General features: G+C 37.7%; 1 protein-coding gene across 3 annotated transcripts in view; it reads left to right on the top strand.

Moving 5' to 3' along the window:
* The first annotated feature begins 513 nt into the window (after positions 1-513).
* Positions 514-27,825, top strand: part of LOC129774072 (uncharacterized) — a 95,806-nt gene continuing 68,494 nt past the window's right edge. For all 3 annotated transcript variants that reach the window (XR_008742714.1, XM_055777768.1, XM_055777769.1), the window contains exon 1: positions 514-1,282. The gene's annotated coding sequence lies outside the window, so the exon portion shown is untranslated. The remainder of the gene's footprint in view (positions 1,283-27,825) is intronic.

Below are 27,825 nucleotides of genomic sequence, written 5' to 3'. Positions count from 1 at the left end.
AATTGCGAAAGCTTCCAGTAAAGCGTACATTTTTCGAACGTAGCTTCACTTCACATCAACTCATTCCTGAGCTTTCCTCCTTGGAAGTGTGGCGACAATTTGAAGCTCAGGAAGCGAACGCATACAACACCGTTGTGCTCCCCACCCTATCAAAGCAACCTCTCACCGGTGGCCACATTTCTCGATTTTCACTTTGTTTTGCTCTCTCATTTTGCGATAATTGACTGCCGCGTGACATAGCAAATGCGCACGTGAGAAAACCGGGGAGCAAGCCGCTGAACCGATATCAATGTTTTTCCACTACTCACACTCTTCTTTCGCTCCCGCTCGAGCGGGATTTTCATCTTCTTCACATCTCTGCAGGATGTTCCGGGTGGAATGAAAAGCTTTCTCTCTCTCTCTCTCTCTCTCTCTCCGGGTTTCCCTTTTCGAACTTGTATTGACAGCTGTGTGCGTGTAATTATTAATCCACAAAAGTTGCTGAGAATCAGTACTGCTCCTCATTCGTCGTAATTCGGTCCAGTAAAGTAAACGCGACTATGCAAAGGTCTTGGATGTCTTTTTCCACTGTCTGTGATGAGTAATGATCTGCTCTGAAGTGAATCGAACCACAAGAGGCGAAAAAAATGAACCACAAAAGTTTTCCCTTCATAATCCACGGTTAATCAGGTGGTTGAGATTATGATGAAATAGCAAGCTTTTGCTGGACTAGTTCCATGTGTGAAGAACACGGCGACAACAGATTATTTTTGCGAAATTTTCAGGTGTTGGCAAAACTGGGTTAACGTGAAAATTTTTCCAAACCATATGAAGGAAATTTCTTTCATCTTTGTTGTGAAATCGGAAGAAAGCGAGAATGGTGTGTTGAGGAGCAAACCGAAGTGAAATAATACGCAAATTCTACTGTTAGGAAATATGTGTTCGGAGTGAGAAAATTTGCAATTGTGGTATCACATAGAAGAATCAAGTCGCAGAATGTGATTTTAAATATCCACAGTTTTTAAGTTTCATCTAGTTTCTTAATATGAAACTATCCTGGAGAGTGAAGCTTGAAGTGTTAGTATAACATTCCAGAAGATCATCGGTGGATCGGATTATTAGCTGCCGAACAAAGAAAAATATTTTGTGTCGAAAAATCATCCTCTCTTCCAACAATATCATACTGGTCACATCTTCATTGGTACTGAATCGTGAGCGTAAAGTGAAAAACCGAAACTGCATCTGGATTACAGCAACAAAAACAACCATTTAAATCGATTGCGATATTTGAATTGCAGATTAGGTATGTATAATGTTACAAATTTTGTCCAGCACACCTCATTCAGAACAATAAACTGCAGTAATGGTATGAAATGCGAAACCCAGCGATACTTGAGCAAAAAAAAAACATTTTCGCCAAGATACCCCAGCAATCGTCTTATATTCCTATTTTTCCTGCGATGCACTACTCAGACCATTACTCACTACCGCGGAGCGATCCATTGTTTGAACTTGTGTGGGTTGTTGTTGAAAACGGGAAAAAAATGGGTCAATAAACTTTTATGTTGCTCATACTTCCGCTCCCTGTTTGTTCGCACCTTCTGTGTTTTTTTAAAGTGGAGCACATATCCTGGCAAAACAGATCCCAAGTACATATATGAGCATCAACGAGGATGTATGATTGATATATTGGAGATTATTTTATGAAAATCGATTTGCGATGTTTACATGGAAGCGTGGAAACATGCAGGATTAAATATAAGCAATTTATGTACATAGGACTTCGTCGCATGTTTCTGCGTGTTTAACAAATAAACATACCGAGGAAATAATATTTGAACTTTTCGCGGATTCCTTTGAGGGAAGCATGGGGGAAGAGAGTAAATTACGAACAGACTTAAAGAGGATTTCATCATTCAGAAGACTGCGAAGGATGGTGACAATGGGTGGGGCTTGTTATAGCAACGCCGGGAAACTGTTCCGCAATAAAAGTTTGTTTCCAAAACCGGTTGGAATAATCAGTCACTGGGATCAATTAGATATCAATTGTAGATATGGAGAAGGGAATACATGCAGGAGCTATACTATCATCGATAATGCAAAAACAACTATTATACAGATTTCAATGAATAACATTAACAATGTTTTTCGATCATTACTTACTTGTTGAAGTTGGAAAAATTTATCACCATAAAAATTAATCCGTTCGAAATACACGAAATACGCTTATTAGCTCCAGCGACAAAGAACCAAGGGCGGAGGTGGATATGGCTTTGGCTTACCTTCCTTCTAGTTCTCTAACTGTTCTCGCTTTAAAATCTATGAAGAAACGATCCACTTATTTTAGATAGTCTCGCTCTCCAATAGATTTCCATATTCTAGCATGCAGCCTCGATTTGGTCATTTTTAATATTTGGTTGATATGTTATGTTATGGGATTATGTTCCCGATAGATGAAAGTGTTGATTGTGATCTTGCGTTGTAAATATAAGTGCGATCGTGTTACACTAGGTGGCTTCAGGAAGACTGAACACAGTTTTCAGACAGTTTTGTGATTGCCGACTCTGTTTTATTTGAGAGTCCCTCGAAGATGGACGCCAGGTAAGATAAAATCCGCAATGGTTTGACAGTTACATTTTGTTGTAGGGTCGATTAGCCCGAGGGTAGAGGCCCTGGTCGGCTGGCGCAATGATATTGGAATGTTCACAACGGAAGTTTTTTTTGGGGAATTAGGAATTAGTTCTACAAAGCACTGATCGTTCACTGTTATTCTACTTGATTGAAGACCGACAGGAGCGAAGTCAAACAATACTCGCAAAAATTGATTCTAAGTCGAATTTTCTTGAAACTTTCAGAGTACTATTACCCACTGTTTCTTTAAAGTCAGCACGGTGTTTTACGCAGTCTGGTCCAAAACGTATCAATCCATCGAAATTTTGACGAGTTCGGTGAGTTTCATATTTTGGTACAAAAACAACATTGCTATATATGTACCAGTCTGAACGAGCGGCATGATACCAAATCCGGTCTTGTTCGTCGTTCCGGTTCGGTGCCTTCCGGACCTTCTAGGTGTGAAAACCGGCACGTTTCATCGTTTTTTTTTTGGCAAACCAGATAGAAGCACTTGTTTTCGGACGACGGTTTAACAGACCTAACACATTCTTCTATGATGTCTTCATCCGGGTTACCATCGAATGATGTATCTCCAGGTGTTTCCCGATCCGTCTGTGGCGCGCAGTAGAGTTTTCCACGACGACACAAATGGTTTTTGACGTAGAACTACGTCTTTCATTAAAGGTGCCACATCAGAAAATAGGTCTCTTTTTCATAAAATGAAGTTTACGTTGATAACTGTTTTGCGATACCACTAAGCAACAATAAACAACGTGAAGCACAACTTGCGAATATTGCTATTTTTATTTGTTTTTAAAAGGCTTTAAAAGTTCAAAAGGTGGTAAAGGAATGTGAAATAACGGTGGATGCTGATGGAACAAATATTTTATCACATATGGTCGAGTATGTGTGTGTGTGCGAAAAAGACCGCGCAATAAATACTCATTGCAATGCGTGCATTGACATGAAGAAACAAATTGCGACATATGACCAGTTTGTATATTATTCTCGCAAAGGCAAGAGAGACTCACTGCTTATAGAACTGCTTTTACAAAGGTAGTGGTTAATGATTTACCTTTTGCAGGAACTAATCTCAAAAAGAGTGTTTACAGGTAATTTTTCACAAAGTGATGTATGTCATCAAATAATTATTTAAAAATCTTATATGTACTGAATTTTACCTTATGCATTCTCCTTCAAAAAATGAAACATTTTTATTTCATATTTATTTATGCATATTTTTATTAACCATATGAAATTTCTTTGCATTTATGGATAGTATCCGAAATGATAAACAAGCAAATTAAATAAAACGAATGTGTAGTCCTACGTCCTAAGCGGTTGTGTGTTGGATACAACCCTCTACAGTTTTTTTTACTCTTGCTTTATTGCCATCTTGACAGATCGTGATGAAATTATACCAACGTAAACGTTACCTTCAAATTGATGAAATTTACCCACACCCAAACCCAAAGCAAACCACACCCAAAGTTATAAACTAATCAATGCGTCTTACTTTTTTTCGAGTACAGTCTTTAGTGCGGCTTAAGCGGGTTTCCCCAATACAATTAAATACTTTTTATTTTCGCTCAGACTTTTCAAACGCCCTCGTATTGAGAAAGACTACGGATCAACCTTGCTGCCCGAAAGAAATCCTTAGCTGTTGCAAAATTTTCCGATAGATCAGGTTCAATTCGTAGACAAAGTTTTTCCTTTTTTTACCTTTTCTGGAAATTGGTTTTTTACATTTTCGAGAGGTTTATACCTTCAGAATTGTTGTGCCGAGAGGAGTATTCGTTATTTCTTCTCGTTGAAAAGTTACAGCGAAAGCTTTGTGGTCACCTCAAGAAAAATAGTATTGCTGTGCGAATCATTCAACGCGTTTTCTCGAAACCGTTTATCTAAGAATCTAGTGAATTTGGCTAAAATTTGTTTTTTTCAGCATGTAAAAATAGGTTATCTAAATTGTTACATGGCCTTTTTTAATGATTTTTGAATAGCGATTTTTAGATAATTGAATCGTTTGTTTGAGAAACCCCATAAACGCCACTTTCATCAAAATTGACTTTTTGCAGTTTTTGAGTCCTTGACCATCAAAATTCCAGAAAAAGTTAGTTCTACGAACCCCCTTCAATTGGTGTTTCAAACACAATTTCACTCATAGTTTACCGATGCCGTAAGAAGCATGCACAACTCAACTTAAACGGAATGTCTTCTGATGCAGAACATAACTTATAAACAGCCCTATTCTTACTTGGTATGAGCATTATGAACTTTAAAACTACATCAAATTGAATTGAATCCCTTCAAAACTGCTAAATATACCACTGATTTCTCGTTTGTTTCAGAGACACCCTAAGTCCAGCAACTTCAAAACGTTTTATTTTTAGCTTAAAAGTTGTTTCACATGATATGTTTTGGGTGTTGTAACCGACTCGGACACCAGCAAATAGGAGAACCAGGTCAAAATGTTGAGAAAAACAGTTTTTTGTCTTTTTCTCGTAAGTGCGTCAAAAGGACTCAAGGGGTTCTCAAACAAACGATTCAATTCATTATTACATCGAGCCACTAGATACTGAGAAAAACGTACCACCAGCAAGAAACTGTTTTCAAGAGAGCACCCACGCGTCCAGCTGCCAACAGCATAATAATCGCTATATTGGCATCCAAGAAATTAGAAATGCATCTTCCAATATACCTCAACCAATCACATAAATGTCCCAACATCCGAGAAAAAATCAGGAAAACTCGTTATTGTTCACCCCCTCCAGAGTAGGGTCTCCCCTTAAGTTTTGCGAAAAGTATGCTATAATCAACCCGGTCAAAAGGCAGCCTTGCGATCTGTGTACACAACATCCACCCACGCTCCGCCTTTCTTATTCCTAGGCATAGCGGAATTATAGGAGCTAGATCCGTTGAAACCGTTGGATGAATTCCATGTTGATTGGTAGAAGTGTAATTATTGCAGCAAAAAAAAATAGAGCGTCGTTACTTATGATTTCAAATATTCTGAAGCATACATGCTCCTTATACACAAGAGGACTTTCAGTCAGGTTCAGCAGCGTTAAGGTGAAGGTGGAAGCTAGCCACTAATGGCTGCCACAATGGCGGTCATTTCTTTCATCTCCCTCCCTCACCCCTCGCCAGATAATCAATAATTTTGCGAAACAGTGTGAAGAAAATGATCGTTTTCGCACACTTCCCATCAAGTAATATCAACCAAACTCTAATCGATTACTCACAAGATATTAAATTTTCATCTGCTGTCGCACTGTATAGTGAAAAACGTCGGAAAAATCGAGCAAGTGCTCTGAAAGCTAAATTTTAATTTTTCAATCTTCGGCAATGGTTTTGTTTGTATTGGTGAAAGCATCGTTATTTTTTCGACACTGATGCCAGACAACATCATCGAAACAGCTATCAAAACCACTCAATTAAATGTTATTCCTGAGTCATAGCGTTTCATGTCATGAAAATCAATAGAATAAAATTGTGTTGATATCAATACAATCATTATTTTTACGTTTAATGGGTCTATAATGTAAGTTTCAGCAACTTTAACATTGGATAAAAAAATTGTATTGCAGAGCTCGGAACACTGCTGCCGGAACACGGCTGCCTATGCTATCAAAAACAATAAACGGAAAAGTATTACATTCAATCAAAATGTCTCGGCCAACGAAGAGAAGGGTTAAGGCTCTCCAACGTGAATATGTGAAAACAATACGACCAACGAAGGAAAATATTAAGGAATTATCAGCATCGAGTTACTATGCGGAAGAACTTGTTAATATTAAAAGAGACCCAATTCTCATGTGTTATAAATTTGCTCATGTTACGCTCGCGTATAATCAGAATTTTACTTCATATGCAAATGCATCTTCTATATATATTTATGTTTGCAATTGTTCATCGGAACATTTTGTTCATACATCTAACTTCAGTACTGAATTGTTATTTTTTTTCAAATGAATTCAAAGACTCGTGTCGATGAAGCGTCACACAGTCTGATAAGTGAACTGATCTATTTACATGTGCTTTGCTCTTCTCTCACAAACACTATTACCCCATTTTTACACGTGGGTTTACCTATACTACTACAATGACTACAATGACCTTAAGGTGAAGGTGGAAGCTAGCCACAAATGGCTGCCACAATGGCGCTCATTTCTATCATCTCCCTCTCTTACCCCTCGCCCGAAAATCAATAATTTTGCGAAACAGTGTGAAGAAAATGATCGTTTGCACACACTTCCCACCAAGTAATATCAACCGAAATCTAATCGATTACTCACCAAATATTAAATTATCATCTGCCGTCGTAATGTATAGTGGAAAACGTCGTAAAACTCGAGCTAGTGCTCTGAAAGTTAACTTTTCATTATTCAATTTTCCGCAATAGTTTTGTTTGTACTGGTGAAAACAAAGTTACTTTTTCGACACTGATGCCAGACAACATCATCGGAACAGCTATAAAAACCATCCAATAAAATGTTATTCCTGAGTCATAGCGTTTCACGTCATGAAAATTAATAAAATAAAATTATGTTGATATCAATACAATTATTAATTTTACGTTTAATGGGTCTAGAATGTAAGTTTTAGCAACTTTAACATTGGTTAAGAAAATTGTATTGCAAAGCTCGGAACACTGCTACGGCTGCCTATGCTTTCAAAAATAGTAAACGGAAAAGTATTACAATCAATAAAAATGGCTCGGCCAACGAAGAGAAGGATTAAGGCTCTCAAACGTGAATATGTGAAAACAATACGTTCAACGAAGTAAAATATTAAGGAATAATCAACATCGAGTTACTATGTGGAAGAACTTGAGCCCCAATTCGCATGTGTTATAAATTTTCTCATGTTACGCTCGCGTATAATCAGAATTTTACTTCACATGCAAATGTATCTTCTATATATATATTTATACTTGCAATTATTCATTGGAACAGGTGGAAGAAAGCCATTGTAGTAGTATAGGTAAAACCACGTGTAAAAATGGGATAATAGTATTTGTGAGAGAAGAGCAATTTGTTTCGTTTGTTTTGATTTTTGTACGTAAATATCAATTCACTTATCAGACTGTGTGGCGCTTCACTGACACGAGTCTAGGAATACATTTGAAAAAAAATAACAATTCAGTACTAAAGTAAAATATGTGAACGAAGTGTTGGATCGTATTTTTTAATTTTTTTTTTTGTTAAGGTGACCATTCCTATTTTAGGGTTGTCCGAAAAATCAACTTTTCCTCTTTTTCCCAAAAATGAGTTTTTTTAAAATTCATAACTTTTGAACTACTAGACCGATTCAGATGATCGACATATCAAATTAAAGTCATTTTTGGAAAAAAGAGGAAAAAGCTGATTTTTTGGGCAACCCTAAAATGGAAATGATCACCCTAATGAAAGAATGAAAAAAATACGGGTCAAAAGTTTTGCGATAAAAAACAAAACTACCAATTTTCACTAAAGTCTGACAACTACTTTATCGGTTTGGCAGGGAATGGCCGTATATATAGAAGGTGTATTTGCATATGAAGTAAAATTCTGATTATACGCGAGCGTAACATGAGCAAATTTATAACACATGCGAATTGGGGCTCTTTTGGTATTAACAAGTTCTTCCGCACAGTAACTCGATGTTGATAATTCCTTAATACTTTCCTTCGTTGGTCGCATTTTTTTCACATATTCACGTTGGAGAGCCTTAACCCTTCTCTTCGTTGGTCGAGACATTTTGATTGAATGTAATACTCTTCCGTTTACTATTTTTTACAGCAAAGGCAGCCGTGGCAGTGTTCCGAGCTCTGCAATACAATTTTCTTCACTAATATTAAAGTTGCTAAAATTTACATTATAGACCCATTAAACGTAAAAACAATAATTGTATGGATATAAACATAATTTTATTTGATTGATTTTCATACCATGAAACGCTATGACTTAGGAATTAGGAATAACATTTCATTGAGTGGTTTTGATAACTATTTCGATGATGTTGTCTGGCATCGAAAATATAACGATGCCTTCAACATTACAAACAAAACATTGCGGAAAATTTAAAAATGAAAATTTAAGTTTCAGAGCACCAGCTCGAGTTTTCCGATGTTTTTCACTATACATTGCGACGACAGATAAAAAATTAACATCTTGTGAGTAATCGATTAGAGTTTGGTTGATATTACTTGATGGGAAGTGTGCGAAAACGATCATTTTCTTCACAGAGTTTTACAAAATTATTGATTTTCGGCGAGGGGTGAGGGAGGGAGATGATAGAAATGAGCGCCACTGTGGCAGCCATTTGTGGCTTCCGTCCACCTTCACCTTAAATTTGAAAATATCTTTGCAAGTGTCTCTAATCGCATCACCATTCTCGGTCGACGAGGCGGAAGTATCGCTACATCCTACTTTTGAAGTGCTCAACCAGAAGATAGCATTTTACCAATGAAGTGCAGGCAATTCTGGTACTCAAGTGAACTACCAATGGTAGCTCATTTTTCTTATTTTCACAAATGACCTGTTTTGGATTACGCCGAAAATTGTTTTGTATCCGCCTTGCATACCGTTTGTAGAGAAAACGGTCGATTTACGACCCAGTCACTGATACGGTTAAAACCAAACTCACGCGGAACGTAAATTCAGACGTTGTGAAATTCGTCTCCATAAACAGGGACATACGTACACTCAGACTACTCGTCAGATTGCTCAGATTGCTCTTAAGAAAATTCGATATCAATGGTTCAATGGATCATACCATCCAATATGGAGTTCAATGGAATAACCGCGGTCCATCGGTATTTGTTCGGTTTCCTAGCAACGATGATGTTCGGTCTGTACGAGAACCGCGTGGCAGTAGTCGCGTTATTCAAGTACGGATAGACGGCGAAACAGATCTTTAAGTCGCTCAAACCGCCTTCTATCATTTCACAATTCTTGATTCATAGGTAAACAGATAGATCCAGAGATATCACTATCGCATCGCTTTTCTGATTAAAAAATCTCTAAAATCGGTAAGAAATTCAATCGGCAAAATGATCGGGTGTATAGCAGGAATCGTCACGAAGCTATTGAGAGAGCCATCTTGTTACTATGGCCCGGAAGACACCGAAACGTAACGTAAAACAAAACACAACACGGAGGCCAAAACTAGGAGGCTGTACAGTAGGTACAGTAGTGCCGTAGCTGAAACCAAGGTGTGTCGTGATCGACTACATGACTTATATCAAAGCAGTTACCAGGACAGGAGTTTTACGTTGCCCCGTTCCTGGGGTGGTAAGGAAGAAGAAGGTGGACAAATTCGTCAAAAAGTTCTTGGTTTGGCATGCCATCTGTGGGTGCGACAACATTAGCTAGCCATATATCACGGCGGATACCATCAAAGAACAAAACCAACGAGACAAGTGCCTTCAGAAGTGCCTTCTATCCTTTTTGCGGGCTCACGGAGGCCAAACGCTATTTTGACCGTTGTTATTTGAACCAAAAAAATGTCAACCCACCAAACTCGCTGGAGTAAATCAGATCAAGCCGTTTACTAAAGTTACAGAAACAATTTACTAAAAATCCCTCATAAGACACAATTTCTGTGCTAGATCCCATTTTTAAATTAAATCGATTTGCAAGAGAATGCAAGAACAGTTTCTCCTTTTCCAGAAGTCAGCCCAGACTTATTTTGAAAAATTGAGCAGCATTGCAGTATGCAAAGATGTTTAATTAGCTAACATCTCCATATCCTCAAGGATTGAACGAATTCCTATAGAGTGCTCCCAACTCCGAGACAAGAAAAAACCATGTTTCACTGAAAAGTCTTCCATACTTTTCGAAGACCATCGTTTCTTCGTAATAGCTTATTGACATTCCTCTTATAAACCATGTATCATAATTTGAGTTGTGCGGCTCTCCAACAAAGTATATCGATAAGACATATCCCACCTAGCATCAGTTCAAAAAAAAACAATGGTAATCATAGCAGAAAATGCGGTTGCCGTGTGTAGTAGCATTTATCTAATGTCATTATGACAAGACGTTATTTTTCCATCAAAATAATAATAACCATTGCTACAAAAGTGACAATGATGATGCCGTTGCTTCTTTGGTACAAGGGTGTAGCATTTTCCGTTGCATAAAGGACTTTTTTTGTACTAGCTAGCTAAAATGGTTGAACACAGCGTACCCCAGATACCATGGTGGTGTTTTTTACCTGTACCTACACGTAGATTCGCCATCAGACTGTCGGGTGCAGCAGAGTCCGCTGGGTGGGTGGACCGCAGGTGCTGGCGTTGGAGACACATTGCACAGAACTGCATGAATGTATTTACAATAGGTATGGTAGACATAATGTTGTGGTGAAACAGGTCGCTCGTTGTTCTATTTGTGCATCCATTCATCCTTGTTCTAAGCAAGCAGTAGTGGCAATGGGAGCCAATGTTAAAAGGTCCACTTATGGGTCAATACTGCAAGCTGGGGGACTGAGCTGGTGGACACATAATAAATTAGAAGCGTCATTTGTTTTATTATATCCTGGTGGTTCCACTGGCCACCAACAACTTTGAACGACATATTTTTATTGGAAACAGGGCACCGACACAGCTTGACTTTTTTTTTAAAGTATGATATTCAACTGCGTTTGCTTCCGCAGCCGAGAATTTATCATGAAGGTTTGTAGCTGTCGCTTTTGTAAAATAATACACTCAAAGTCTAACATACAACACATTCGCGCAACCTTGGAACCAATTTCCTTCGGCCTGTCCTCGTGTGCTTTTGTGTGTAATTTTTTCCTGGAAGCAGTAACGGAGCGCGCAATCCCCGCTTTACATAGGAAAGGTCATTATGCAAATATATAATTTTGTTTTTCTCAACACTGTTGCGCTAGTCCTAGGCGAAGTGGATATTCGCACGTTTGCAATTGCGAAAGCATACCGACATGATGATGATAACGATGCTCTATAGTCGAGTATACTCCTATCTAGTTTCTGTTACAAGTAGTATTTTCTTTTCCACGGTGTAATTTGAGCTCCATTTCGCTATGAAATAAAATGAGTGGACATATCATTAAGAGAGAAAAAAAATCGAGCGAAAAGGAAGATAATGTCAACAGTACTTGATTTGAAGCAAATTAAAATTTTCACATGTGAGAATTGTTCAATACTTTTGGAGTAATTTTCTATGCCAACTGAATTGGAGTATTTGAAAAGCAAATGTAATCATGGTACACTCATAATTTTTTGTTGTTGATGTTTTTGCATATGCCACGCAGTGCAAAACGCGATTTTAAGGTCGCCTCGATGACGTAGCGTAGCACTGTCGAATGAAATAATCGATAAACTGGGTAGCTTGAAAAACACACCAGGGATGATGTAAATCGATAGAACCAAAGAAAGAAAACGATGCAGAGGATGGCCGCTTGTCGTAATTTTTCCCTAAAAAATAAAAAAACAGGTCACGCCAACTTTCAATGAAATAAGAACACTTTGCATATACAATCGGACGATTGTATATGCTTGAATTATACTTGTTCAGTTTCGTTTCGCTGCAACGATCTAACAAAAATTAGCACAGTATACAATATTGCCTCCTATTTATGATTGATGGAAATTGAAAAAAGGAGGAAACGGAAGCTTCCTGGCGAATATTCTAATCCCACACTCTTCCCATTTAATACGTTTCCACAAAGGATGGGCCGCTCGCTCCAGAATCATATAATGCTTTCAAAGTGGCTTTTGGATTTATGGCTTACCCATTTCAGTGGGAGAGGCATTTGCCGTCGTCAAAAACCTTCGCGGAAGATCATTGGCAAATGTCTGACTGGCCATGGCTTCAATATCATTTCAATTCATGGCATGAGCCGATGTCCGATTGTGCTGTCAATATGCGAATTTCGTTTCTTTCGGTGAAAGGCAATCGGAGGAGCCGCAGTCTGCTTCAAATTCTTGGCGAAATGAAATATTGATGCTATGTGCTTTGTTTGGTAGCTAAATTTTCTCTGATTCCGACTAGCGGCCCGTCCCATGTTTTCCTAAGTTTCCCGCATACTCATTGAAACAAATGAGCCCTGGTGTTGTTTGGTTTGTTCAAATTTTTTTTAAGGTATTGAAAGTATTCAATCTTTCCACTTAAACGCGCTGGAAAAGGGAGTTGTATGTATGTAGTGTGTATGCATGTCTTCTATCTCTCTGTCTCTCTGTCTCTCTTTTCTCTCTCAGAAAATTTTAAAATTACCTTTTAGCCTCGAGGAAGCCTGTTGACTGACTGGCTAGAGCGAGAATAGAATTTAAATTTTCTTCTTCCTATTATAGAGGTTTGAAACACCAAAGTTCATTTTCCTCTTACCTTGAAAAGTCCAATGAGGATAGCAAAACTAACTCTCTCGTAACCTTTGAAAGAACAGTTTGAAATTTTTAAGTTATTTAATGGCATATTCATTCTACAGTTTTGCATTTTTATTATTATTTGTAGGACAACCTATTTAAGTAGCATTGTGAGAAACATATCAGCCATTTCTCCATCAAGGGGGGACCCCGGTCTGGAAAATCGAAAAAAATCGAATTTTTGTTTTTTTGCATTTTTGAGTACTTATGCCTTAGGAAATGTTATTCCAAAAGTATTTTTCGTAAAAATGGATTATCTGGAGCGTTACATTACCGTTTTTGATATTCCTTTATTCCATTTCTTTGAGCTTCTAAACAACGATTTTTCATGTAAAATAACTTATTTTCAAAAAAGACCGCCATTTTGGCATTTTTTTCGAATTTTAAAAAACCGCTATGCAACGCCTTAGGTACTGCCTTAAAGCTTCAAAATATTCATTGGAATTTGTTCTACGACACCCCGTTGCTTCTGTACTACGGATCCAGCTGTCAACAGTGTTATAATCATTATTCATGCATTAAAAATAATGGAAAATACAACTTCATATAAACCTTAAACAATAACCAAAATACCCGAACACTTCATACTAAAAAAATTAGATCACAGAAGTGTATATAATATTGCCATGCCTGGAAAGCATCTAATTATTTGTTAATTTGTGTTGTGTTATTTGTAGTACCGTAAACCGGGGGCAAATTGATCACGATTTTCAGAAAAATGTAAATATTTCCGAAATTTTTTGTTAGATTTAAACCTAATTATTTTTGAAATCAGTACTGGTGCTAAGGCCACAAAACGTTATGGAATTTGTTGAAAAAAATCCTTTAGCGTTAATTTGGAAAATTTTTAGCAGAAAATTTCAAAATTTTACTTCGGGGTGAAATTGATAAATCTATGTTTTTCAGGATTTTCTATTGTCATATGCACAAAAATGTATACAAAATCTATTATTTCTTCACCTACGGTCATTTGAATGAGATTTGAACACTGATCTGTAGGTCATCCGGAGACCATTCCGGTTATCCTAATGTGAAATCCTTGAAATTGTCACCAATGAGCTAGTTTTGCCAAACCAAGACGTTCGATATGTCGCATGATGGGATTCGGTTCTGGTCATGCGTCGTGCTGTTTTTGTAAAATAGTATGTTTTTTACTTGTTTGAATAGTATTAACAAGTATTTGAATGCTTATTCAACTCATCAAGTATCGGCTAGAAGTGGATTAATATGTTTAGCGTCTATAAATATTGTTTTGATTTGTTGAAAATATGTTTCTTTACCATAGTTGAAAATGAAAACGAAAATGCTATTTAGAAAAATATTGTTTTTTATGCAATTTAATAAGGGATTCGTTGAGAGCCATTGGCAAAAAGAACCTTCAGATGATGCTTGAACATGTCAGATCAAAAAATTTTAAAACTAAATTAAACTAAATTGCTCTGAAAATTTATGTTTGTTTTCATCAATACGTTTGATCAATTTGCCCCCGGATGACGGTACCGTGTTCTTTGTAGCACCGGGGTGAGATTGGATCAAATCGAAAGAAATTGCAGTTAGTGATATCTAGACAAGTATTGCAAATATTTTTGAAAGCTGTGAACCGTTTAGCAGGAGATATATTTTCACTACTTCCAGTGCATAATACTTTACTGTAATACAAATAGTTATTGTTTAGTAATTTATCAAAATTTGATGTATTTACACATCAAGCTTTGACCCATTCTCATCCCCATCGACGGTACTTTAGCGAATTAATCTAATCCGGCGAACAAAACAGTAGAAAATTAGTAACCTTGATTTTCAACTTTTGTTTCATTGATTTAACGTTTTATAATACCTGCAACAAATATTCAGAGCCCATGTGACCTACCGTCAGAACTTTCTAATTTTGTAATGTGACGAAGGTTTCACCGTGATAATTTTATGTCTTTTTCGTACCAGAAGGGAGCACACATATACCAGGTGAGAGACGAACCAACCTACGGCTGAAAGTCTCTATAATAAAGAGCAAGAAAATGTACCAGGTGTTATTTATATACTTCTATGCGAGCCCTAGTTAATGAATTAAAGTTTCACATACTATAGTGGAACCAATGTAATAGAAGACACGATAAGTCACCAAATAAAACTTAATTATTGTATACTGATCAGTGTCAAATTCACGCCCAAATCCTTCAACGTTGGGACACCATTTTTGACATCATCGGTCACATAATCGCGCTCGACGGGTTCGGTGTGCAAGTCTCCCAACGGGAACGAGATGCAAACGAATTCTGTAAATCTCACCTTCATCATGAAAGTAGGATCGTCCCGTAAACGCCAATAGCTCTACCAGCTTTCATTCTTGCACATCACCTGGTGGAACCAATCGATCAGTTCCGACAACTTGTACCGGCGTAGACCAACAGTCTGATAGATTTGGTCTGGCTGTCCGGGCAACATTCGAACAGTATTGCTGTTTGTCGGTGCGCTTGGACCACAATGACATGTCGCGGAGCGAACTTCCTGGTACATACCTAATGGGCGGAATATGACCGCCTCGAGGAACTCACAAACCGCAAGTTCACATATTTACTCTTGTGAGTACCTCCGAGGAGAAAATTTTTGTCGATTAGATTTGTGACATAAGTTGAATTTTGTCACTGTTCACTTTGATCGATTTACGTGTTGGCTACTCATGCATTTGCAGATTTTCAGCTGATTTTCTTCAACATTTCATTGACATGCAACAAAGCAAGCTGTTCACTGCTAATTCTCTTTCTCTTTGTGTGTTAACAAAACATGCTCTCTGTTTATTTACACCGCGCTTTTGGACACGAATTTTTTAAGCGCTTTTATTTATAGTGAGATTTAGGGACAGCTCTGATTATTTTCGTGCATGGTCGACAAGTATTCTTCTAAATCCTCTAGCAACCGCTGCAGTCAAAAAGTTTCCTGTGGGATGTGCAACCCTGTTAAGCAAAAAGAATGAAACATGTATTTTTACTACACATTTCAACGTTTCTTCATATTCACAACGTAGCCACGTTTGTTTTCTTTGTAATGAAATGTGCAATAACTATTACGAATAGGCAAACCAACAGAAATAACGAGAATTCTAAAGCCATTAATATTACACCATTCTTAAATTAAATATCCACATGCGTGTCCAAAATGAACCACAACAACGGGTTCAAATGTCAAACGACATCGCAGCGTTTATTTTGGAGTACTCTTGATTCGCTGCTTATATCTTCCGCTTCCTTTATGTTTCTACCAGTTAGAATCATCAGATGAATTTTCGAGGCATTTTTGTTATTAAACGCCGAAAACGCCAACGAATTTTGAATCCCATATGTCTGTTTACAAGCGTATTGATATGTGCCGCTGTTCAAAAATATATTGCTACGTGCCGCTGTTCAGAACTGTGCTGCCAGACTTTTGTATTTCTGAGTTTCTATTTAGATTCTAAGGTTTGTATTATTCTTAATAATGGATGGATTTAGTAGTCAGAAACATTGAAATAATTTTGTTCGTTCTGGTTTTTATTACATAATACAAGAAAATATTTGTAAAAATGGGTTTATGCCTCTCAGAAACCATCTGGTTATAAAACAATTGCAGAAAACATCTGAGTGTGTTGGTAACACTGGAACAGACTAACTCTTTATTAATCTCCATACTGGAGCGATGTGCCCCATTATGAGATGGATTATGAAATCAATCGGTATTTCGACTTTTGATCATCACGGTCTACTGCTAAATCCGTATCGTGGTATCCAGTTCGTCCTGAGTGATCTTTAGACATGTACATTTTAAAAACAGGAATATGCGCATCAGGTTGGAACCTTGTTAAGTGGACAGCTGGTGTCATGATGATGCAGCTCTAGGATGAGAATGAGTCGATAATTATTTGGAGTCTTTATATTGATTGGTAAATCGTCTATAGTTATTGAAATAAAACCAAATTGTTATAGTAGGTCAGTATATTTTGTGATCAGATCAGTATATTTTATTTCATCTTACATTCGCCGGTTAAATTTTAGGATGAGTTTGAATAAAATGCTCGACATCGGTCTTAACCAAATAAATCATGTAAAAAATTTCCAAAAATATTATCTAGACCTATTATTCACTAACATCCCCGACGACTTTTGTGTGAATGAGTCCATGACTCCTCTTTGGAAAAATGAAAAATTTCACACAGCAATTGAATACTCAATCTTCATACATAATAGACAATTGCCCATCGACTAGGAGTATGAAGAAGTACCGGAATATAACAAGACGAACTTTGAAGCAATCAAATGTAGCCTACAAGCCATAGAATGGCAAACTTGCGAACGGCGAACGAGATGTCAACTTAATTGTACATATTCTTCACGAAATACTGAATAACATAATATCAGAATTTGTGCCGAAGAAAAGAAGACGAAGAAATTCAACCAGTAAATATCCTATTTGGATTAACGTTCAAATAAGAAATCTAAAGAATAAAAAACAAAAAGCACATAAAAAATACAAAATAGACAAAAGTCATCCAAATTTGCTGGAATATCAAAATATTTCCCAAGAATAAAATTTTGCAATTAAAAGTGCACACGAAGAGTACAATAGAAAGGTCGAAACTGAAGTCAAATCATACCCGAAGAAATTCTTTAATTACGTAAAGTCTAAGCTCAAAAGCAAGGATGTTAGGAATTCTTCGAACGAAATTTGTAATCTCTTTGCAAATTTCTTTCAGGAAGTATATACCACATTTTCCGAAGAAAATCGCGATCGGAACAACTTTTCATTTTTACCGGAATATCCAAATGACATATCGGTGAATTAGCTTTCACAACAGGAAATATGCCATGCACAAAAAAAATTAGACGGAACAAAAGGACCAGGACCTAACGGAATAGCACCTGTATTCCTAAAGAACCTAGCTGAGGAACTCACCCTTCCCTTACATTGTATTTTCAATATGTCACTACAAACTGGAATATTCCCAGAAAAATGGAAACAATCTTTTTTGGTACCTATCTTTTAATCAGGCGCTAAATCTGACGTACGTAATTATCGTGGAATTGCCATTATCTCTTGCATTATTAAACAATTCGAAGCAATGGTCAACGAAAAAGTCTTCCAACAAGTAAAGAATAGAATTACGTGTATGCAACATGGCTTCTTCAAAGGCCGTTCAACTGCAACTAATCTGTTGGCTTTTGTGACTTTTATTTTGAATGCAATGGAAAATGGCAAACACGTAGAAGCTCTTTACACTGACTTCAGTAAAGCATTTGACCGCATCGACATTCCATTACTACTCTTCAAATTGCAGAAAAAAGGAATGAAACAAAGACTCTTAACCTGGCTCAATTCTTATCTAACAAACCGTGAACAAATTGTTCATTTTCAAAATTCTCTTTCAAATCCAGTAACTCCCAGTCACTTCGGGAGTCCCACAAGGCTCTCATCTTGGTCCTCTTCTTTTCATTCTGTACGTTAATGACATCTCCTTCGTTCTCAAGCGTATCAATGTACTTGTGAATGCCGACGACATGAAGCTTTTCGCGGAAATTGGAAATGAAAACGACATCGAGGCATTTCGAAATGAAATACATGTATTCCATACTTGGTGTGATAAAAATCTACTAAAACTGAATGTGAAAAAGTGCAACTCAATAACATTTAGCAGAAAAAAACATGTACCAAATATTGTAATATGTCTTGGAAATCAAAATGTAGAAAAATGTGAAATAGTTGGAGATCTAGGCGTCGTCCTGGACTGTAAACTTACATTCATAGAACACTACAACTCTGTAATAAATAAGGCCAATAGTGTGTTAAGTTTTGTCAAACGCTTCTCACATAACTTCCAGGACCCATACACAATAAAGCTTTTATAAATTACATATGTAAGGCCTATTCTGGAATACTGTAACATCGTTTGGAACCCGTATATGGTCGTACATGAAGAACGCATTGAATCAGTCCAGAAACAGAAACATGAAATTTGTATCTAACCAAAACATCCAGAACAAATTTTGCAAATAACGCCCATATCAATCGCATGATGCGTATATACAATCAGCACTGCGAAATAATTGACACAACAATGAATAAAAAGCAGCTAAAAAGAAAAATTTATCGCAAAAATAATATTTAACCCAAGAAAACATTGTAACATTAGTGTATAAGTGTGTAGTCTACATTTGCTTGGTTTGGGTTGGGGTGGCATTTTTTTCCTGGGTCAAAACCACAAAAGGAACACCTTTAGGAACAGAAGGTGATAAGGTATATCAGTTTTTGAAAACATTACATTGTCAGTAATAATCCTCCACTGATCACTTTGCCCCCCACATAATGAAATGCGAAATATGCGAAATAATCACTCAAATTGAACAAAATATCTGTTCACCTTCCCTAGAATATGTGAACAGTCGTCCAAACTGTTGATTTGTCGCAAATGTCAGGTCAAATAAACTAAATTTCACTAGAAATTCCTTCAATTCGAAACACACAAAACTACGGCCGAATGGCTACCGAGAGAGGTCTTCAGTGTGAATGATCGCAAAATGTACTATTTCAGAGAGCGATTTAGACTGTAGCGATGACAATGAATTCAAATTTGACGATTCTATTGACCAACACTGTCTACGATGATTGAAAATGGGAAGTTTATGCTTAACATGTTTGCCGTGCAATCATATTCTTGACAGCAGTATATGGCAGAGAATATTATGCTGAACGCAAACAAATGTTTATGCTGTTCCAAACCCACAATTCTTCTCGTTCTAATTTTCATAGCAGTATGGTACACTTTGACTCAAAAATTTTAATTGATTGAGACATATTTCGAAATTGTTCAGTCATAGTGAACCAACTCTCAAAAAATGCTTCATTTGGTTCATTCAGAATGGAGCATGTACGTACGCCAAATCACTGCCTTTCTTTGAGATGATACTTGATGTTTTTTTACAACTATCATACGTCAAAGTATTGCCAGAGAGCAGCTAACATTTCTGAGAACAATATTGAACGAAAAAAATTAATGCTTTGAAAATTGCAGAGCATTAAACTTTATGTTCATTTTTCTCGAAATCATAAAAATGTCACATGGTCCGGTCTGACTTAACACCGATCATGTGTAAATTTGATACAAATGGTGCGCAAGCATGATGTTTACAATATTTGTAAGTATTATAATCCAGAAAAGGTCTGAATACGTGCCAAATAATCATCTGGTGATTGGTTATTTTTTTTATCCCCTTGTTGGGTGTGAACCACACATAGCTACAGAAATTTTTATTCTGGGACCATACACTCCAGCCCCTGTTCTGTTACCCATTTTCGACCCAAAATGGGTTATTGGTGATTGGTTAAAAGTTAGCTCAAATGAGGGGCGCATTGACACCAATATAAGGTGTATTTTATAATCCTTCAAAACATGTGAATCCATAAAAATATCCTATAGAACTACTGTAATTCATGAAAAAGACAATTTTATTTATATGTTTTGAAACATTCGAATGCCTGATTTGACACAGGTGCGCTGAATTGAAGCATTTAAAAAAGTGGACAAACCATAATCATATTTTCGACTGGAAAAACTAAAATCATTTACCTTATCAATTATTTGACTTTTTTTTTATTTAAGTCATTCATTTTTACAGGCTCAGTTACATAGGTTTAAAGGAGCCGAACTCTTAGCTATACTTTTATTAGTATGTATCAACATGTTTCCTTAAATCTATGGTTAATAAAGTAGGAAACCGATTACTCGCGGTCGACTCGAGATTAGAAGGGTGACATAGTTTCTTTTGGAAAAGGAGGGGATATAAGGATATTGTACAATGTTCACACTCGCATTCACACTCACGCTCATCATACTCAATTCTTAAATCTATTATTATATCTATTATGTATATACATTTCAGCTTATTCTATAGTTAGTCAGAAGGGAAACAGTCAATTATTTGACTTAGTAATTTCCTTTTTTTTAGTTTCACTCTCGACAGCGATTAGCCAACGACATATGCTGAGGCTGGTGCTCCCTTGGCCGAGTGGTTAGCGTCATAACTAACATGCCGGGTGTTCGGGTTCGATTCCCGTTCTGGTCGGGGGAATTTTTCGCCAAAGAAATTTCCTCCGACTTGCACTGTGATCACGCGTATTCTTGAGCTTGCCACTCAGAATGCATTCAAGGCGTGTTATTTGGCATAGAAATCTCAACTAAGTACTAATAAAAATGACGCAAGTAATACTACGTTGAGACGGCGAAGTTCCTCTAGGAACGTTAGTGCCATTGAAGAAGAAGAAGAAGATATGCTGAGGCTGAGACGTAGAGTCCTATGTCATGTCTTGGATACTACTCTCCCATTTTTCCGAAAATTGAAACTCACTTCTATTTATTGGACTCACTGTTTTAATAAAAACCGAGGGTCTATATTGGCAACGTTTTGCAGACCCACGTACTCGCCCTTGCCAAACAAAACTTCAAGAATCAACCATACTGCACACTTTTTGAAAGGCAAATTGCTTATAATGAATTTTTCCACATTCCTCGTCAGTATACGCTCGTAAGTTGGCAGCGCATGTGGAGTGGTGATGAGTTCGGTCGTTGGTTACACACGATTATCCCTAAGGTCTCGACGAGTGCATGGTTCAAGGGATTGAATGTAGGTTGTGATTTCATTCGCGTGATATCTCGGCTTATGTCCAATCACTACAACCTAAACGCGCATCTCTATCGCATTGGGCTCGCAGCAAACAATCTTTGTGATTGTGGCGATGGCTACCACGACATCGAGCATGTTGTCTGGTCGTGTATCCGGTTCCATGCTGCTCGCTCTCAGCTCTCTAGAGCACTGAGAGCACAAGGCAGACAATCGGATATCCCCGTCCGGGATATCTTAGGTAGCCGGGATCCTGATCTTCTGCTTCATCTATACCTGTTCCTCAGAAACGCCGATGTCAACGTTTAATGATGTTTCCTTCGTTGTGTCCCCGTTTCATATCCCTCCTATCCGATCGATAAACTTTTACTTAGTCGCGGCAATACATACACACACTCTTTACAGATGCACGGGCCGAAGGTTGTGCAGTCCACTGATCATTCAACAAGAGCCAAAGGTTGTACCGCTCATGACAACTCTACACGATCTGATGATTGCGCCGGCTAGTGACCATTCTATCCTGGATTCCTCGAGTCGAGAAAGACGCACCACGCTAGATATGGGGTACAGACTAGGGGGGCGTTGCTGATTAATGGTCAGCTGCATCCCAATAGGAAGTATCCCGTGTCGGGCACACGTACAGAGCACCGAAGACTGCAACATACCAATTATGAGAACACTTGTAATACTAACCTCGAGCCAACCGCGAGTAATCGGTTACATATTACTAACATAGTTGTAAGACAAAAATTGTCAAAATATTGGACTCCCGGCCCCGTCAGGCTAACGCCACATGTGCCTTAATAAAATATATATTTTGGGGAAAAAAAACCATACTGCTTACAACAAGACCACCACATAAGCCTAAATCAACTCAGAGTTGATACAAGGATATGTTTCTTCACCTGCTTTAAGTCCCTTTGACTTTTTTGCATGGGGTTATCATACTTTTAGTCAAATTACTGTTATATATACAATGTACCCACTTGACTACATTGCTCTTATTTGCCTCGAGAGTTCTAAACTCTTCCCCGTGTAACAAAACATGTACTATAATACCTTACGTTGCGTTGCGAATAAAGACGCTTCTTATATTGTACATTCCGCGTGTTCAATAATTCCCCGACAACCAAAATTCTTGGATTGTATATTGCCTTAGCTAGAGAGTACCGAAGGACACACTATGAACAGTTTTAAGAGCTCTATTTAGCTCTAGATAAACTGTCTTGATGAGAAGGCGAACTAAGATGGCTACATAGCATTTTAATGGTAGAACCTGCGAAACTGGAACGATCCATATTGATCTACTTTTGCAAGAGGCCCTGACAAGACTGATGCAGGCAACGATGAACGGTGTGCGGTGCAGTGTGCGGATCTCAGGTGAGCTGTCGGAATCATTTAAGATTCACAGGGGACTTCGACAAGGCGGTGGACTCTCCTGTCTGCTGTTCAACGTGGCGCTGGAAGGTCTTATGCGGAGAGTGGGCTTCAACTAGTCTAGTCAGTTTATCTGCTTCGACTGGAACACGAATGATTTATTAGGCTTAGGCTATTAGGCTGATTAGGCTTGGGATCAATGCGTCTAAGATTAAATACATGCAAGAAGGAGGGACTGATCGCAACAGAGTTCTTCTTGGTAGTAGTGTTGTGATCGACGGCGACGAGCTCAAGGTGGTAGAGAAATTTGCCTACCTTGGCTCGTTGATAACAACTGACAACAACAGCCGTGAAATTCGAGGACGCATAGTCAATGGAAGTCGTGCCTACTATGGGCTCCGCAAATCCTTGAGGTCCAACAAACCCCGCACGAAGTGTACCATGTACAAATCCCTAATTCGACCGGTTGTTCCCGATGGGCACGAAGCATGGACGATGCTTGAAGAGGACTCACAAGCGCTTCGTGTGTTCAAACGCCGAGTGCTCAGAACAATATACGGTGGTGTACAGGAAAACGGAGTATGGAGAAGGAGAATGAACCATGAACTGTTGCAATTCTACGGTGAACCCAGCATCCAGAAAGTCGCCAAGGCTGAACGAGTGTGATGGGCAGGGCATGTTGCAAGATTGCCGGACAGCAGCCCTGCAAAGATGGTGTTCGCATCGAATCCGATAGGAACAAGAAGGAGTGGAGCTCAGCGAGCGAGGTGGTTGGACCAGGTGGAGCAGGACTTGGCAAGAATCGGTGTAGCCGGGAGTTGGAGAACTGCAGCCATGAATCAGGTTTTTTGGAGAAAAGTAGTGAATCAGATCTAATCTCAATGGGGTGTAGAGTCATAGTAAATAAATAAAAACAGGAGGCTTAAAACTTTATTTTTTTTGTCTAGTACTACATTCATTTCCTAATGTCTTTTTGATACAGTCAACGTAGACCGCAGGCTAACATTTGAACAATTAGTCGCCCATAATGTCCAAAAGTTTGGCCACCTCCGCTCTATATCTTTCGAGCTCCGTAAAATGAAACAAATAATATTTTTACTATCCATTATATCATTATTTGTTCATCGATCCTTTAACAAAAAAAAATAGAAAGGTAAAAAATATACATAATAGAATAGTTAAGAGTTGATGAGGCGAGATGGTTCAAAACAAAAGGTGTTCCATGACGTACACGATTCCAGCCCTTCTGGTTATTTGAAACAAAAGAAATCGAACAGATTCTCAATCAGTAAATATGCCGCTATCGCATGGGCCTCGGACAATTAAAAAACATCTTTTCTGACAAAATGGCGGTCGTTTGAAAAACAAAATGCGGCTCGAAACGTTTTTTTACGTTTCCCAATTTTTCAAAAATAGTAAAATTTAAAAAACATCACTTTCTCGAGGTTCATTTGAAAGAGAGATGCCTGCAGATTGTATCCATACAAATTCGAATCGGTTCAGTAGAACTTAAGATATCGTTTACGCCAGTATGAAAAAAAACTTGTTTCGAGTAAAACGCGTTTAAAGTTCATTGCTATGGCCATAGCAGGTTAGGTACCGCATCACTAAAATGACTCTAACTCGGTAAATACAGGGAAACTTCGATATAACGTACCCTCGTTATAACGTACCCTCGATATAACGTCACTCAATATAACGTACATTTTACCTCGATATAACGTACACATTTCCAAAGTGTAAAGGAAAATTTTTTTCAATATTTTTTTTCTGATAGAACAATTAATTATCTGTATTGTGATGCTAAAACAAGTTTTGTACCTTCAATCAATCCCGAAATACAGCTGGTTTTGTGATTCCGGATTCTAAATGAATCAAGTTTTAATCAACAGTACGAAGGGGAACATCATGAGAAAGGCTGGCTTCGTCTTCTGATTGAAGTTATTCATTAACTTTAATAAAACAACAACACAATAATGTATTATAGACTACGTTTGTGAGTACTTTATTATGCTTCGATATAACGTACAATTCGATACAACGTACAATTTTGAAAGTTAAATGTACGTTATATCGAAGTTTACCTGTAATAGGATTTTCGATATGTCCTTTCTAGGGTATATTCTTGAATGCCCAAACTACTTATATGAAAGAAAAAAAAAGTTTTTTTTTCAAATTTCTAGACTAGAATACTGCCGTAAAAAATGCGTAATTATTTTTCAAATCCTAAAGGATACGGTAAAAAGAAGAGAGCTCCACGTAAATCGACGCTCTCTGATCGGGTTAAACGGGAAATAGTTAGAACAGTTAGTTTATTAAAAAAGTTGACATTTTTGATAGAATATTCAAAATTGTTGTCAGAATATTTAAAATGTCAATACTGCATATAGCTTACACATCTGTTGATCACAATATTTTTGATACATGGTTTAAAGAGTGAAGCCACAAAAGAGAAGGCAAAAGACAAAAGGTCAAAACGGATCAACTAGAAACAAAAGAAAATCCCGCCGACAAAAGCTGTGCCAGCAATCGTTCCACACAATGAATGACGAACTCCTTGCAGGCTGGCTGAGGAACAACACAACACGGTGCCGTTATGCTACCACCCACCGGGCGCCACATAAAAAGCCTACCACCGAAGCTACTCGGTGAACAAAACGCCGGAAAAAGAAGAAAAAAACAATGGTTTTTAAGGCTAATACGCGATGCAGACAAATCATCAACACGAATTCTCAAACCCATGTTCAGCCAGAGAAACATCGTGGATGCTATCTAAACGTATTCAAAGTAGTGGAAAAGCGGCACATATCGCTGCTGCCGGCGGTTCCGTTTCACCGGCTATTATGTTTGTGTGTATACAAATGTACAGATTATAATTCATCGTGAATAACTCAAGGTATAATGGTAGCTATTCTGAAGAGCGCATGCTTGCGATTTTATGCGGCTTTACACTTATTTTCTACTTTGTTTGAGAGCAACGGAAATTTACCGGTCTGCAGCTACGAAGTCATGAACTTCTATATTTATGCTTTTGGGTATTATTTGATAACGAGATCTGATATTCGAAGGCAAGAAATCTGGATGGTTTAAATAACAATACATATTCCCTTTTGGATACACCTCAGTTGGTTCGGTTTGTTGCATATGTTCTTCAAAATGAGCTACTTCCGAATTTCATTGAGAGAACTCATTCAAGGAACGGAATCATACTCGTATATCATATTTAATTTCTTATATGCATCTACTTTCGAGATGTTATCCAATATCCGACTGCTCCTACTCTCCATTGATAGATCAAATCTCGTCAAACGACGAGAAGTGTTGACATGATGGTGATGATGCTGGTATCGCTGTTGGATTCTAATATCCTTCATGATATTGATGGAATCGATTGGCACGGGTTTTTATCGGTGTTGTTGGCATCGTCTGCCATATTTGACTCATGCGGGGTGTCTAAATACAGCGAAAAAAGTGGAAAGCATCGTGAACTTTTTGACTTTTTTCCTTACTGACTCTCATTGGCTCAATTTGCTTTCATATCTGCATGAAAGTGTTGAAATCTGAATTCATATAGTAATAATGTTCAAATTACTAACCCAAGTTAACTCGCCAAAATAAGCAAATAAGCTTTAATGATATCAAATTCAGCGTCATCAACGAGCTGACGTTTTCCATTGAGAATTCACTTCATATTACTTCACCGCGAAACGACACAACCGAACGGAATGAAACCAGGACATCACCACAGTTTCACCGGCATAATGCTTCAACATGTGTCATTGTGTCTACGAAATGCCGCGAAAAACTGCGTGAACAAAGAGGCACACAATGAAACCAATTGTTATTGCGGTGGGAATTACCTAAGGGGAAAGGCGTGAGTGTCAACTAATCCAACAACATGACCGGGATTTCTGCAAATACGGTTATTTGTTGTTGGCCGCTCTCGAGGAAACACTTTTGGGAGTCCTGGTATGATTGGTATCATTAATTTATGTTAACGAGTTCCAGCAAGACAATGGAATTTTGAAAATATTAAAGATTATTCGTGTTCAAATGAATTGTTTGAATATTGAATATCGTTTTTCTATCTTTTGAAAATCACGATGGACAATTTCACGCCAAGTTAGTATTTTTTCAATTTTATGCATACGACGAACCCTACTTAATATCATAACTTTCGGAATCATATGATCAATTACAATAACTGATTTTTTATAGCGTACCTATAATCATTCTTATTCAATCTTCGTCGCAAGTTCGACTTGGTAAAACTAGCTGTTAAACTTAAGAAAATTACGTCGATATTACAATATCAAATTACATATGAAATCATTTTCTTTTTTCATTTACAAGTGTTCGAATGGTTCGATGACCGGCACAAAAAATGCACCTTAATATAAAACATTAGAACCAAACTAAATGTTTTAAACTATGCTTGATTTTAATCAACAGATTTGTTTTTTTTTCCAAAATATATATTTTATTAAGGCACATGTGGCGTTAGCCTGACGGGGCCGGGAGTCCAATATTTTGACAATTTTTGTCTTACAACTATGTTAGTAATATGTAACCGATTACTCGCGGTTGGCTCGAGGTTAGTATTACAAGTGTTCTCATAATTGGTATGTTGCAGTCTTCGATGCTCTGTACGTGTGCCCGACACGGGATACTTCCTATTGGGATGCAGCTGACCATTAATCAGCAACGCCCCCCTAGTCTGTACCCCATATCTAGCGTGGTGCGTCTTTCTCGACTCGAGGAATCCAGGATAGAATGGTCACTAGCCGGCGCAATCATCAGCTCGTGTAGAGTTGTCATGAGCGGTACAACCTTTGGCTCTTAACAGAT

This window comes from Toxorhynchites rutilus, chromosome 3 (genome assembly GCF_029784135.1).
Source record: "Toxorhynchites rutilus septentrionalis strain SRP chromosome 3, ASM2978413v1, whole genome shotgun sequence".
Taxonomy (NCBI): Eukaryota; Metazoa; Arthropoda; class Insecta; order Diptera; family Culicidae; genus Toxorhynchites; species Toxorhynchites rutilus.
Note: the sequence above shows the minus strand (reverse complement) of the source record. Positions and strands in the feature narration are given on the sequence as shown.